The sequence below is a fragment of the Electrona antarctica genome (assembly GCF_951216825.1).
Source record: "Electrona antarctica genome assembly, contig: scaffold_51, whole genome shotgun sequence".
Lineage (NCBI taxonomy): Eukaryota > Metazoa > Chordata > Actinopteri > Myctophiformes > Myctophidae > Electrona > Electrona antarctica.
Genome location: NW_027637067.1, coordinates 882,893 through 897,431, shown reverse-complemented (window position 1 = coordinate 897,431; position 14,539 = coordinate 882,893). Strand labels below are relative to the sequence as shown.

The window sequence follows — 14,539 nt, the reverse complement described above, 5'->3', positions numbered from 1 at the left end:
TCAGATGTCCGTCTCCATGCTCGCCTCTCCTTGGAGGCCAGTTGGGTCAAAACACAGTATACCACATTGACAGCTGTAGTGAGTCTACAGTCCACCTGACTGCTGGCAATATAGCCTGGTTGTGATATGTAGATATGATTGATAGTTTATTATTTATTTATATTAATTCATTCTACAATTTTACAAGTCATTGTATTTATTTTTGTATTACTAATTTTATTTTATATATTACTAGGTTATTACTAATTGTATGTATTACTATACTACTCATTTTATATATTACTATGTTATTACTAATTTTATGTATTACTATACTCATTTTATTTATTTTATGTATTACTGTTATTACAAATTTTATTTGTATGCATTTATTTTATGTATTACTGTTATTACTAATTTTATTTTGATGCATTTCTTTTATGCATTACTGTTATTACTAATTTTATGCATTACTATATTGCTAATTTTATGTATTACTATATTACTAATTATATTTATTTTACGCATTACTGTGCCATTACCAATTTTATTTATTTTATTTACTATTTTAATGCATTTATTTTACTTTAATCTATATTTTGTATCATTTGTTTTATCCATTTATAGTTATTTATATATTTGTTTTGTTTATTTTTGTTTAAGTGAACAACCAAAAAGCCCCGATTGATCACATCTACATATCACCACTACCAGTCAGGATCTGAGTGACTCAGAACCCTGGTGACCTCCATATGGCTGCTTAGGAGGACCAGATGGAGCCACACAGGAGACCAGCAACGTCCTAAAGAAAAGAAAGAAATGCTCATTACTACATTGTTCATAAAACAATCATAGTGTGTGTGTGTGTGTGTGTGTGTGTGTGTTGTACAGTTACCTTGCCGTGATGTGACTCCAAAAGGTGAGCAGAAATAGTTGCTCCATTGGCTAGAAACGTGCTCTTCACCGGCATGATGATCTTGTTCCTAAAAAAAGTCTATAGTCAACCCCTAACTGATTACAGAACATGATATAAAAACACAACCAGAAGGATTTAGGCCTGTCACAATTACCTAATCAAGTATTTGAGATAATACTTTTATTTTTTCAGGGATAATAGTCATAATCGTCTCCATGTTGAAAATGTGCATATATTTTCAAACATTTTAAAGAAATAATGGAAGCAGCCGATCTACAAGCTCAAAATGTGTTACGTTGTAATGTGTATAAAGTTATTGAATTATGCCTTTTTGTTTACAAAGCCTAAAAAAGCCAAAGTTATATTCATAATGTTAGTACGACGCAATTAAATTGTTATTGTAATTTATTTGAGCGACAATTAATCGGCCAGTAAAAAACCTCTATTTCTGACAGGCCTAAACGGCTTCCAGTGGCGTCTACCGAACCGAAAAAAGACACACCCCAAATTAGCTTGGCTGTGTGTGTGTGTGTCCTGTCACAACATACACTTACAGTAACGTTTAAGAATAGGGATCGACCGATTCTCGGCAACAGACAATTATTGGCTTTTTTTCAGTTTCATTCATGTTACAACGCACTTAAATCTTTAATTGCAATTTATTTGAGAGACAATAATAGTCTAGTAAAAAGAAACCTCATAATCGTGACAGGCCTAAAGCGGTTCTTACTGTGGTGTTCCTTACCGGCAGGCCCAGGTCCGAAGTCCTCCGGCGTCTACCCAGATCTCCGTCCTCCGTCCTCCCATCCATCCATGGACAGACCTGCAGATCTCCATCTCTTGGTTGAGACTTCCAGCTGTGTCTACTGCCATCTCCATCCTGAGAAAGAAAGACAGAAACCAAATTAGCTTTTGTTGAGCTGCAAATTCAGAACCACTTATACCCTTTATACACATTTGATAAAACAGACCTTTAATGAGCATTTGGTATGTGCTCCTATTTCACTACACAAATTGATTCTCCAAAAATAGCATATGTTGCAACGCGGTGTGAGCTTGTAGATCTGCTATTTTTGCTGAACGCTCCCCCCAGAATAGGGATGCTGGGGTTGAAGTGGTTAACAAAAGTGTCATTAACACTTTGATTGCTACAAGATCTCGGCAGGCCTATTTGGATGTTGCTACCGTTTAACATTGCACAAAGGCCTTGTTCGGGGGCCCACAGCAAAATGTTCTCTTATAGCGAGAATCACACGCATACATCAAAAGAAAGCTGAACTTGTCCACTTCAATTAAAAAAAAATACATTTTGATTTTACCATGTTCCATTCTGGAGATATTGACCTTTTTGCAACACCTGCATTTGCCTGGAAGTGGTTATCTTGAACAGCGAGCAGAGTTATGGATGGTTTAAAGTCAGAGACATTGACAGGCAGATATAAAATTGAACCCAATAAATATCCTATACATCCTATACACCGAATGAAAGCCCTGAATGTGTACTTTTACGAGGAAAACAGTAAACATTGATCCCATCTACAGTTAGACAGTAATTGGTTATTGAATGCAGCTTGGGCCCACCAGATAACTTCAGAGAAGACATGGACGTGAACTCCTCAATATTCACAAAATAAGGCCTATAGAGACATATAAATACTATATACCGTATGAAACAGAAGACTCTGCTTTCATAAGAAAAAAACTTCTACTGTAGTAATAATAAAAATCACACCCATGTGAAGTGAGTGGTGCAACTCTGTCCCATATTCTGTTCTCTGCTTATTCAATACAGCTCGCTATATACGGACTGAGGCAGAAAGTCATGTAAACCTTTTATTTACAGTTTGGTCTGTAAACTTCTACTGTAATAATAAAAATCACACCCCTGTGAAGTGAGCGTTGCAACTGTTCTGTACTTATTCACTACAGCTCGCTATCTACGGACTGAGACAGAAAGTCATGTAAACCTTTTATTTACAGTTTGGTCTGTAAACTTCTACTGTAATAATAAAAGTCACACCCCTGTGAAGTGAGCGTTGCAACTGTTTATTGTGTTTATTGTTATATCTGCCTGTCAATGTCTGACTATAAACCTTCATAACTATGCTTTCTTTTTGATGATGATTGCCGCCTCGCCTAATCTATCTCACTGCTTTCATTGTTTTGATCGCAGTAACATTGGGGGGGGGGGGGGGGGGGGGGGGGGGTACATGGGCACATTGGGCAGCAAAAGTCTTGATCCGTACGGCTATAAAAAGTCCCATTCCACCGTTCGGTTCAGAACTATAGTATAACGGTGAGACGCGTTGTCATCAGCTGATTTTGTTTTTCAAGCTAGTGTAGAGAACATGCCTGGGCATGCTAGCCTGGCACGGCCAGACTCATAGCGAGGGTTCACTGATGTTTCCTCCGGGGAAGAATCTTCAGTGAATCCCCGCTATGAGGCTGGCCAAGCCAGGCTATGGGCATGCAGCTTGGGGGCGATGGAGAAAAAAAAAGCGTCACCCGGCTGTGATGTCGACGAGAAGGAAAAAATTACTTCCACAGACGACAACACCACGGTTTAGGTCGCGGAAAAGTTCGTTATACATTACACCCGGGTCGATTACGTCCCCGACGCGTTCATTGCGGTCTTATCACTACAATTATAATGAATAAAAAAGCGTTACAATCACACGTCCGAGCGATCTCCGATTATGACTGCTCTGCATGGCGATACGTGATCCACCAACGGAACACTGTCTTGTCGTGGCGGCCCCTCGATACTGTGGTTAGTTCGTAGTATTGTAGGCTCGGGGATCGTTTGGTCGCTACAGTATGAAGAAGGAAACATGCATCTGTCCATGTGTGTTGCAGACGTTATGCAATGCCGATCTGGTGCATATGTGTTTAGGCAGCGTTCCGTTCAGCGTTTATCATGTTGTTTTTTTCCGAGAGACAGAGGAGAGCATGTACCCCCTCGCAAGATCCTCCTCCTGGAGAAACAGGAGGGGAGGGGGGAATCAAATGTCCGAGGTGGAAAGCCTGGTGAGGCGAGGTTAGGTGAAATTTGATTCTTTTCACACACCGACTAGATCGGCATGGGCGCATCCATTACACTGGCTTCTACACGTAAAGCGGCCCGCCCTCCTGTTTTCAGGAGGGGAGGGTTTTTTTTTTTTTTTTCTGATCACGTGAGCGGGACTAAGCAGCAATGATAGGGGGGTGGTTCTTCATTGTCCGGGTGGGTAAAAAGATGAATGAAAGTATGCTATAAAAAAGTGATTAAAACGTATGGATACGTGGTTCGCACCGGACGTTTGATTAATTGATAACGTATTGATACGCGATTAGCGTCGGCTGTGTTAAGACTTTGATTAGCTTGGACAGACTACTCACAGCTCATCAGAGTCCGAGGGGGGGGGGGGGGGGGGGGGGATCTCTGTCCAGGGAACATCAGTTCGTCTACCAAGATCTCCATTCTAACAAAGATAAAAAAAAAACACATACACCAAATTAGCTTTGCCGTGTGTGTGCGCGTGTGTATGTGTGTATGTGTGTGTGTGTGTGTGTGTGCGCCCTGTCCAGCAGCGGCGTTCCAGCGACGTCTACCGCGATCTCCATCCTAACAAAAGAAAGATTGATTAGAGTGACCAAGGGCCAGATATATATTCTATCCTGTCACAACATATATACAGCCTAGTACATCAAACTTGTATTTATAGAGAACATTTAAAATAGAAGCTAAACATCACTTACAGTAATAAACGTTTAAGTTAGGGTTATTTTTGACAGGCCTAACAGGGTCTCTTACTTTGAGTCGTGTTCAGAGGAATGCAGATTCCTGGACAGCGGGAGACCTGCAGTACATCTGCAAGAAAGACATTTATCGTCTATGAATGGCTGAAGAGCTTCGCACATCACTCCCTTGTTGTTGCTGCCAATAGTCTGGATAGTCTACTGTTAGGTTATTAGCTTACTTCTTATTCTTGATGACAATTGTTTATGAATTTGATGTATTACTATGTGTTGTTCTTGCTTACTGTAAGTGACTCTGGATAAAGTGTGTGATAACTGCCTAAATTGTAAATTGTTGAAATTCCTAGACGTGATCAATTAGGGTGTGCTCTTCGGTGATAGCAGTGGTGTTATTTGTCTATTTTTACAGTCCCATTCCCAGAAAGACCACCGCCTGTGCCACACCGATACGGCGTCTAGCCGGTACCGAGGCTCTGGTGTTCCCCACCGATGAGTACTGTGCCCCAGTCTGGAGCCGTAGCCCTCATGTTGGTTTTGGGGCTTTTTATGCCTTTACTGATAGTGAACAGTATATAGACAGGAAAGGGGGAAGTGACGCGCGGCAAAGGCCGTCGGGAGTCGAACCCGCAGCACGCCATCCGGCTGGCTTGGCAGCCTAGGTGCCCAGACAGTTGAGCTAACCATCCGGGCCACACTTACATATTTAATTGCAATTTATTTGAGCGACAATAATCATCCAGTAAAAAGAAACCTCATAATCGTGACAGGCCTAAAGCGGTTCTTACTGTGGGGTTCCTCACCAGGCGGGCCCAGGTCCAAAGTCCTCCGGCATCTACCCAGATCTCCGTCCTATATATATATATATATATATATATATATATATTTGATAAAACAAGACCTTTAAAGAGAGCATTTGGTATATGCTCCGATTTCACTCTACACAAATTGATTTGCCAAAAATAGCAGATCTACAAGCTCACAACATGTTGCAACACGGTGTGAGCTTGTAGATCTGCTATTATTGCTGAACGCTCCCCCCAGAATAGGGATGCTGGGGTTGAAGTGGTTAACAAAAGTGTCATTAAGACTTTGATTAGCTTGGAGAGCTGACATACATTCAACCAGTGCCACTGCCATGTTATACTTCGTGCCATAACAGTACAAAAGCAGATATCCATCCTCAGAAACAAACAAGAAATATTCCTACTCACAGCTCATCAGAAGTCCTCAGAGGAAACCCCCGGGAGGGAAGCTTTGGAACGGCTCTGTCCTTCCACGACGTCTACCACGACCCATCATCCACCCTAACAAAGAAAGAACGAAAAGATTAATTAAAGTGACCAAGAGCCAGATATACGTACATTGTGTCCTTTCACATCATACACAAAATGTATAGTATTAGAGAACATTTAAAACAGAAGCTGACCATACCACTCACAGTAATAGAAAAGTGGTTTCTTACTTTGAGCCGTCTTCAGAGCCCCCATGCAGATTCATCCATGGACAGCGAGAGCTGCAGATATCCACCTGGAGGGGCTCCGGTTGAGCCTCGCAGCATCTGGAAGGAAGACATGGTGGTTATAGTCTATGAATGGCTGAAGAGCTTTGCCCATCACTCACTTGTTGCTGCTGCCAATAGGAATTTGTGATGTCTGTGTGGCGACAATTTCTGTGTCTGTCTTTTTTTTTTTTTGAGTGGTGTAAACCACTCCTACAACTGGCTTTGTTAGTCTGTGCAGAAAAAATGAGCATGGTTGCTATGTTCACCCTGTTCACCCGGGTGAACAGGGTTTTTTTTCTGTGCAGAAAAAATGAGCATGGTTGCTATGTTCACCCGGGTGTGATTTCATTACGTCAGACGGTCAGACATGATTTCATTACGTCAGACAGGCTATATAAGACCTTACACCACTCAGTTCACACGGGTGTGATTTTTTTAATAATACATACAATTTATATAGCACTTTTCAAGGTACCCAAAGTTGCTTCACAAAACGGAAGTAAAAAAAAAAAAGAAAATAAACTAGTTAAAAAGGTTAAAAACTAGAAATCATTTGTTGGCATGTCCGTGAAGCTTTTCGGTTCCACACCAGTAACGAGCGAAGCAGCAGGTTGAGAAAGCTCAAGAATGGCGTCCCACAGGGGTCAGTGCTGGCACTGAATGATGCTGTTCAACATCTACATCCACATCAATGAAGTATGGCTATGCAGACGACCAGACGACGAGTACTGTGCCCCAGTCTGGAGCCGTAGCTCTCATGTCAAGAAGCTGGATGCTGCCCTCAACATCGGATGGGCCACCCCAAACAAACTGCCTGCCTGTTCTCGCTGGAATCACTCCAACAGAGGTCAGACGAGAAGCAGCCACGCTGGCCCTCACCGGGAAGGCACAGCTGAGTGAATCCCAGACATCTCCTCCACAAGGTCGTCAGAGACACCACAGCACACATGCCTCAAGTCACGGCACCCTTTGCCACAGCACACGTGCCTCAAGTCAGTGCCCCTTTGCCACACAGGCCCAGGAACTGCTCCACACAACACCAGCTGACACCTCCAAGGCATCCTGGGTGAAGGCAAGACAGAGGGACCAGTGGAATACATTGAGGACCCCAAATATGTTCTTTGCCAGCACCTCCCCTGCAAGGAGTGGACAACCCTCAAAGCAGAAGTGGGACATCTCAGACAGTGCCCACTGTGAATGCGAGGATCCACTACAGACTGTGGAACACGTAATGACCATTTGCCCCAAATACCGGCCACCGAATGGTGATCGTGGCTTAGGTGACCTAGACAATGACACACTGGACTGGCTTGCTGCAACAGAGCCAACATTCTATGGACATACGGCAGAAGATTTTTATGAAACTTATTTTTTGTAATTTCTTTTTTTGGCATGTTTGTCAAACCTTTGTGGCATTTAATTATGGAACTTGTGGATGTTTTATATATTAGTGAAGTTTTAGTGGCACTTGCGGCTTTTGTGACATTCTTTGAAATGTATTGACACATTTGAGATTATGTTTTTGTTAGGGATGTCCGATATAGGCATTAAAAATTAATATCGATATCGGTTATTTTTTACATTAAAAACATCTACAAGCTCACAATGCGACACGTGAGCTTGTAGATCTGCCATTTTCAAATGATTTTTATACATCTGAAAACTTGAAATGAGACATTTTGCATAATGAGCACTTTTACTTTTGGTACCTTTTTATACCAAAACCTTTGTACTTTTACTCGAGTACATGTTGAATTTACTTGTAACAGAGTATTTCTATATTGCAGTATTTATAGCCTACTAATATTTAAGTAAAAAGTTTGAGTTATTTTTCCACCACTGGAAAAAGCCTGCATATATAATCGGTATCTGTTGATATCGGAAATTAGGAGTTGGACAATAGCCAACACATGATTTGTGTGATTTTGTGCAGCTTTTAGTGAGTTTGTGGCATTTTGTTTACTTTTGTTTGTTTGTTTTGTGAACGACCAAAGAGCACACCCAGTATGTATCACAATGCTATTTCCACCAGGCAGGTGTACTTATATCTACATCTCCTAAGCGGCCATGTACTAAACACTACAGATATCACAATTTGACTTTGGCAGCAGCAAGAAACGACTGATATGCAAAGCTCTTCAGCCATGCTTCTCTCTATACAAACACTCATAATGTTCACATGGACATCTTAGCAGCCAGGATGGGGTGGTCGGCCTGGAGGCCACTCAGAACCCTGGTGACCTTCACATGGACATCTTAGCAGCCAGGATGGGGTGGTCGGCCTGGAGGCCACTCAGAACCCTGGTGACCTTCACATGGACATCTTAGCAGCCAGGATGGGGTGGTCGGCCTGGAGGCCACTCAGAACCCTGGTGACCTTCACATGGACATCTTAGCAGCCAGGATGGGGTGGTCGGCCTGGAGGCCACTCAGAACCCTGGTGACCTTCCACATCTAGAAAGAAAGAAAGAAATCAGAAGCTGACCATATCACTCACAGTAATAGAAACATTTTAAAAGGATCTCTGGCTAATAAGACAAATATTCCTTAAAACATTATACTTGCCATCTATAACTAAAAATGTAAAATATTTTATTTATTTCATAAATAGATAATCTTTTACTCCATAGGAACTGTTCCCGTCGCAGGTTGATGATGTCCTATGTCCGTGTGGTCCAGCGCTATGGAATGCACTTGCTAATAAAAAGTATTTAATTAATTGCTTATATTAAAGTATTACGCTGTTTTTTATTAGTATTCCATAGGGCTAGACTATATGGACATATCATATAATCAACTTGCAACAGGAGCAGTTCCTATTGAGTGAAAGATTCTTTATTTATCTAAGAAATAAAATATTTGTCTTATTAACCAGGGATCCTTTAAGAATATTTAAAAGTGCAATATCAAAATGTATTTTATTATAAGTGTCCCTGCACAATAGTTTGTAGAGTCAATATCTCATCCGCTTCTAGAAAGCAATTTAAAATAAAAATTACAAGTAATGTCGAGTACTTTTGGAACTCACTGAACAGCCTAGCTCCTTTCGGAACCCTACGTTAAAGTTTCTGACATTTTGATGACTTTATGTAGGGTTCCTTATCACCGGATTCAAGCGACATGGGATGCAATCTGATTTCCCCTGACTTACCCCTGTGCTGCGGTGTGGGTGTCATGCTGACATATTCCAAAAGAAGCATATGCACGCTATAGGATACAACAAACCCTCTCACCCCCCCCCCCCCGAACGGCACAGAAGCCGTTAAGTATTTTTAATGTTTGTACGACCGTTTGGCAGCTCTGAAATTCTCTCTTCGGTCCCTCCTTGTTGACATCTCGGTTGGCTAGCTGCGCCTACGAGGCGCGTAGGGAGGCGCAGCTAGCCAACCGATATGCTGGAGGCGGTACAATGGGATGTCAACAAGAGAGAATTTCAGAGCTGCCAAAACGGTCGTACAAACATTAAAAATACTTAACGGCTTCTGAGCCGTTCGCGGGGGGGGGTCAGAAGGTTCGTTGTCTCCTATAGCGTTCATATGCTTCTTTTTGAATATGTCAGCGTGACACCCACACCGCAGCACAGAGGTAAAACAGGGAAAGTCAGATTGCATCCCATGTCGCTTGAAGCCGGTGAGACCGGACCCTACGCGGTAGGTCCAAAGGAGCTCAACCCGGGGGGTCCGGAGACGGGCTATGAACAGCCCTGCCTACCACCTGTTTCGAATTGTCACAATGCAGGAGGCAGCAGCACTGCTACCCATTAATTAAAAACAAGTGCTTCCAAACAGAAAGTAGCTCAACGTCACTTATAACAGTGTATTTTTTATGAAACAAATGCTTTGCAGATTTTGAGTAGGCTATAATTCAAGCTTGCCCTACAGCTGCAACGTTGGCGAGTTTAGCATTGTTTAACTTTAATACAAGCAGATTGTAAATTCAATGTGGATCAATGGGCTGCTAATGGAGGGCATGCATTGCAACTCTAGATTCATCTCATTATGCAAATCGCGGATACTGGTGATGCCAATTAGTCATTTGACTCAGCTGTGTGGCGTCAGTGTGTCAACACAACTGAACGCTTGCTTTTTCAACACATTTGGTTTAAATACTTTACATTTCACAGCAACCTTCTACATACAAACCAAAATAAATAATTAAATTCAGACAACTCAAGAGGCTCACTCCATAAATGTTGCACAGTTCAAACGATAGCCTACCTTTCTCAGTTGCGTTCAGTTCAAACCAAAAAACAACTTAAAACAGTTCCTCTGTCAAACCACCACGCAATAAATACACAACTCAAAATGATAAATCCTTTACCTCGGTTAGCAGGTAAGGTTAGCACAGGGTTTAAATGGCTACAGCCAGGGGGTCCGCCGCTGGGTCCAGGGGGTCCGCCGCTGGGTCCAGGGGGTCCGCTACTGGGTCCAGGGGGTCCGCCGCTGGGTCCGGGATGGACAACCTGCCAACGTGTGTGTGGAAGAGAAGCATTCAACAACATGTGCTTTCAGGTTGTAATAATCATTCAGGTGGGGGGCAGGTCACGTGCGGAGAATGACGCGGAGTGATTGGCTGACAGGATGGAGTGACATGAATATTCAAGTAGGGGCGGGGCCGAGGGGTGTGTTCACTGTGTTGTGACTGTCTGTCTGTCTGTCTGTCTGTCTGTCTGTCTGTCTGTCTGTCTGTCTGTCTGTCTGTCTGTGTGCGTGCGTGCGTGCGTGTGTGGCCTAGAGTCCTACTATTTAAATAGTTTTGATGGGAAAGAAATGCTATTTGTCCCAAAGTTATTGCAAAAGATTGCTATTGTTTTCAAAAAGCATCATTATCACCCTTGCAAAGTTCTGACCTCGTTTCTCTGTTCTTATTCAACGGCCTTTGTCGTCCTCAAAGGAAAATAGGGCGCTGTTTTCCCTTTATGTTTTTGACGATGGGTTCTCAGATTGTTTAAGACAGAGCTGAATCAGTTTTTATTCTACTGTCTCTGTCGCCCTCAAGTGGACAAAATCAGTAACAGGCCTAGAACCACAGTTTACATTCCTGAAGGTTAGTTCATAGATTGAACCCATTGTAATTTAGGCTGCTTGTTTCTTGTGTTTGTTGACACCAACAGAGAAAGAAGCATGTTATTATTATTTTCTTATGAACACCAGACTCTGCACAACAAGCTATCAAAAAAAAGAGAATACAGAAGAAACATTTGGAGAGGAACTTTGATTCCTCTCCAAAGGGACAGCTATGGGTGTAGTAGTGAAATATTACACGTCACCACCAACCAGTTCATTCATTGAGCTGACTACAAGTAAAAAAAAAACATTACACTAATCTACTAATGTGGTAGACAATTAGTAGATAATAAAACACTGGATAAAACTAAGATACACAATAAAACATCAGCGACTGCAGTAATAAACACAGATCAAATAATTTAAGGGCACTGACATTTTTACCAATGCATTTCCAAAATATTTACAGGAAAATGTAACAATAATTCAGTGCAATGATGAGTCTCTTAGTCCTATGTGCAACAATGATCGAGGGCAGTGTAGCAACTGAAGAATCTGTTCTACAAAGGAGAGAGTGCTTTTCCTCTCCCCATAGAGCATAAACAGACGTTAAATACTTAGACTAGAAAATACTCAGGCAAAAATACGGAGCATGAAGTCAACAGCAGAGACAGGCAGATGAAGGTTCCGGAGTTCCATTTATTTTCAGAGAGTACAAGACATCATTCACAGCCATGGGCCTGGCCCACCCGCCTCACGGCGTGTGAGCCACTGAACTAACTGTTACAAACATTTTCAATAGACCTTATACACAAAGGAAATGCAAAGGTGGTCCCAACCCCCCTGTACCAAATGGTCAAACATGTCTAAATAAGGTGTTGGTCACCAGGAAGCAAGCACAGAACAGTAGGTGTCCTGCAGGCCTGGCCGTTTACTATCAGCAAGCCAGATCTTTAGGGTCCCTCCTGCAGCTGCCCATACATCCTGTCTAAACACGTCATGTCACTCTCTCAGGCCATGAGAGACAAAGATCCACTTTAGTTTAAAACATGGTTCTTTGTGCTATATTAATGTGAATTGTGATTTCCAGATACATCAGACCTCCCTTTGAGGCAACCATGCCTCATAAAACGAATATGGAAACACAATTCACCCTCGTCCTCCCTTTGGCACTGACTGGAACATAAAAAATATGACACAAAGAAATCAACAATTACAGTAGAATTCAAAAATGGTTTGCAGACTTCTAGGCATTCAAATCACATAACTCGTTACCAGTGTTCTCATTCCATTACAGTATTATCATCGGTGTGCTTATAGAACTCCCTTCTGTGTTCTCTCTTACACACTAACTTCTCTGTACTGTAATCAACTTCACTTTTAACCTGTACATAACTCAAAACATGATCATTGGCATAAATGATAACCCGTAAACATATATCTGACATTTAACAGACGTTGCCGCTTTCAGGAAATTTAGGACGTGCAATAACATATACGTTATAATGCTTTGAATAAAACTCTGCTCTACTAGGGTAGTACATAATAAATGACGCTGGGCCCTTGTTAACCAGCTAAACAGTAATAAGAAAAGATAAAAATACATTAACAGGCCAGAGTTTAAGCAATATTCAACTTAATATTCTCTTCACGTCGAGGAAATCACCTCATTGTTGCATAAGTAGGCTACTCATGACTCAACTTATCTAATTATACGACAAAAACATACAATCAACACGATGCCTTTTAATTCATGTTGAAAACAAACGCGACACACGATTTGGAATCAAATGGAACGATATCCATCTGATATAATAGAATCTTCTGTAACGTTTCTCTTCTTTTGTCTCACCTTCGTCAGTGTCCATCAGTCAGCGCACACGGGCCAAACGAGGTTGTGATGCAGTACACTTATGCACCGCATGGCGTAGGCCGCTCTGTTGTCGAGAGTTGCCCTTTGTCCGAAAACTTTCATTCTGATCAGAATTCACTTTCATCACCTCCTCCCTTTCAGTCATGACATTACAACATGACTAAAAAAACGAGAAAGTGAATCAGCGTCATCACAGGAGCCTGTAGGCCTCCGCGAGGCAGAAACTTGCGATTCGCCGCGTCGCGAGCTTGTAGATCAGCTCTGTCGAGCCGCTGAATGGAACGAAGCCACGACGCCTCGCCGCCGGCGCCTGTCGAGCCGAGACGCGCCGTGAAGAGTCAATGAAGTGGCCATCGCCCCCCTTGGACCGCTGACCGCCGACGAACGCACACGGGCCGGGGCACCCTCCCCGCCGTCCAGCCGCCGTCCATCGCCGAGGCACGCACAATCGCCCTCCACCGCAGCCTCCGTGTAGAGTAGACTGTAGGCCGCCTCCCTTCGATCGCCGCTCGACGCCGACCGTAGTCAGAGGTGACGCTGGAGACGCCGACTGTAGTCCCTCCGTCCCCCGTCCATCGCCGGGCAGGAACCGCAGCTGTGCATCGTCGCTCCTCAGTGCAGGCCATCCCTGTCGCGGCGGTGATCGCCGTGTTGAACCCCGTCGGTTCGACTGCAGCGCGCAGCGCCGTCGTCGTCCTCCGTTCAAAAATAGCCGACCGAAATATCTATTAGACTGAATTGTCAATATTGTCCACTGGTTCTCTCGCCTGACGCAAAAATGCACCAACACGACCGAGCTCGGCACCACTTTGAAGAATCTGTTCTACAAAGGAGAGAGTGCTTTTCCTCTCCCCATAGAGCATAAACAGACGTTAAATACTTAGACTAGAAAATACTCAGGCAAAAATACGGAGCATGAAGTCAACAGCAGAGACAGGCAGATGAAGGTTCCGGAGTTCCATTTATTTTCAGAGAGTACAAGACATCATTCACAGCCATGGGCCTGGCCCACCCGCCTCACGGCGTGTGAGCCACTGAACTAACTGTTACAAACATTTTCAATAGACCTTATACACAAAGGAAATGCAAAGGTGGTCCCAACCCCCCTGTACCAAATGGTCAAACATGTCTAAATAAGGTGTTGGTCACCAGGAAGCAAGCACAGAACAGTAGGTGTCCTGCAGGCCTGGCCGTTTACTATCAGCAAGCCAGATCTTTAGGGTCCCTCCTGCAGCTGCCCATACATCCTGTCTAAACACGTCATGTCACTCTCTCAGGCCATGAGAGACAAAGATCCACTTTAGTTTAAAACATGGTTATTTGTGCTATATTAATGTGAATTGTGATTTCCAGATACATCACAACAATAACCCAAAGACAGGCAGTGTAGCAACAATAAAGCATAGAATATAGAACGGTATAATTCTATTCCAAATGTTGTGCCTAATCTTTGCTACACCACCACCTATCCTAGGACATAGGATCATAGATTCTACATTTGTATAATAATAATATAACATAATATT

General features: G+C 42.8%; 1 long non-coding RNA gene across 3 annotated transcripts; it reads right to left on the bottom strand.

The window, feature by feature from the left end:
* Positions 1-523: 523 nt before the first annotated feature.
* On the bottom strand, positions 524-10,598 carry LOC306919192. 3 transcript variants are annotated; one of them, XR_013789491.1, is made up of 9 exons: positions 10,455-10,598; positions 6,096-8,588; positions 5,845-5,937; positions 5,419-5,482; positions 4,689-4,745; positions 4,274-4,499; positions 1,641-1,775; positions 875-962; positions 524-781 (listed from the first exon to the last, which is right to left on the bottom strand). It is a non-coding gene; the product is annotated as an uncharacterized lncRNA (long non-coding RNA). The 3 variants fall into 3 exon arrangements; XR_013789492.1 differs by having other exon boundaries at positions 5,434-5,482; XR_013789493.1 differs by lacking the exon at positions 5,419-5,482.
* Positions 10,599-14,539: the final 3,941 nt, after the last annotated feature.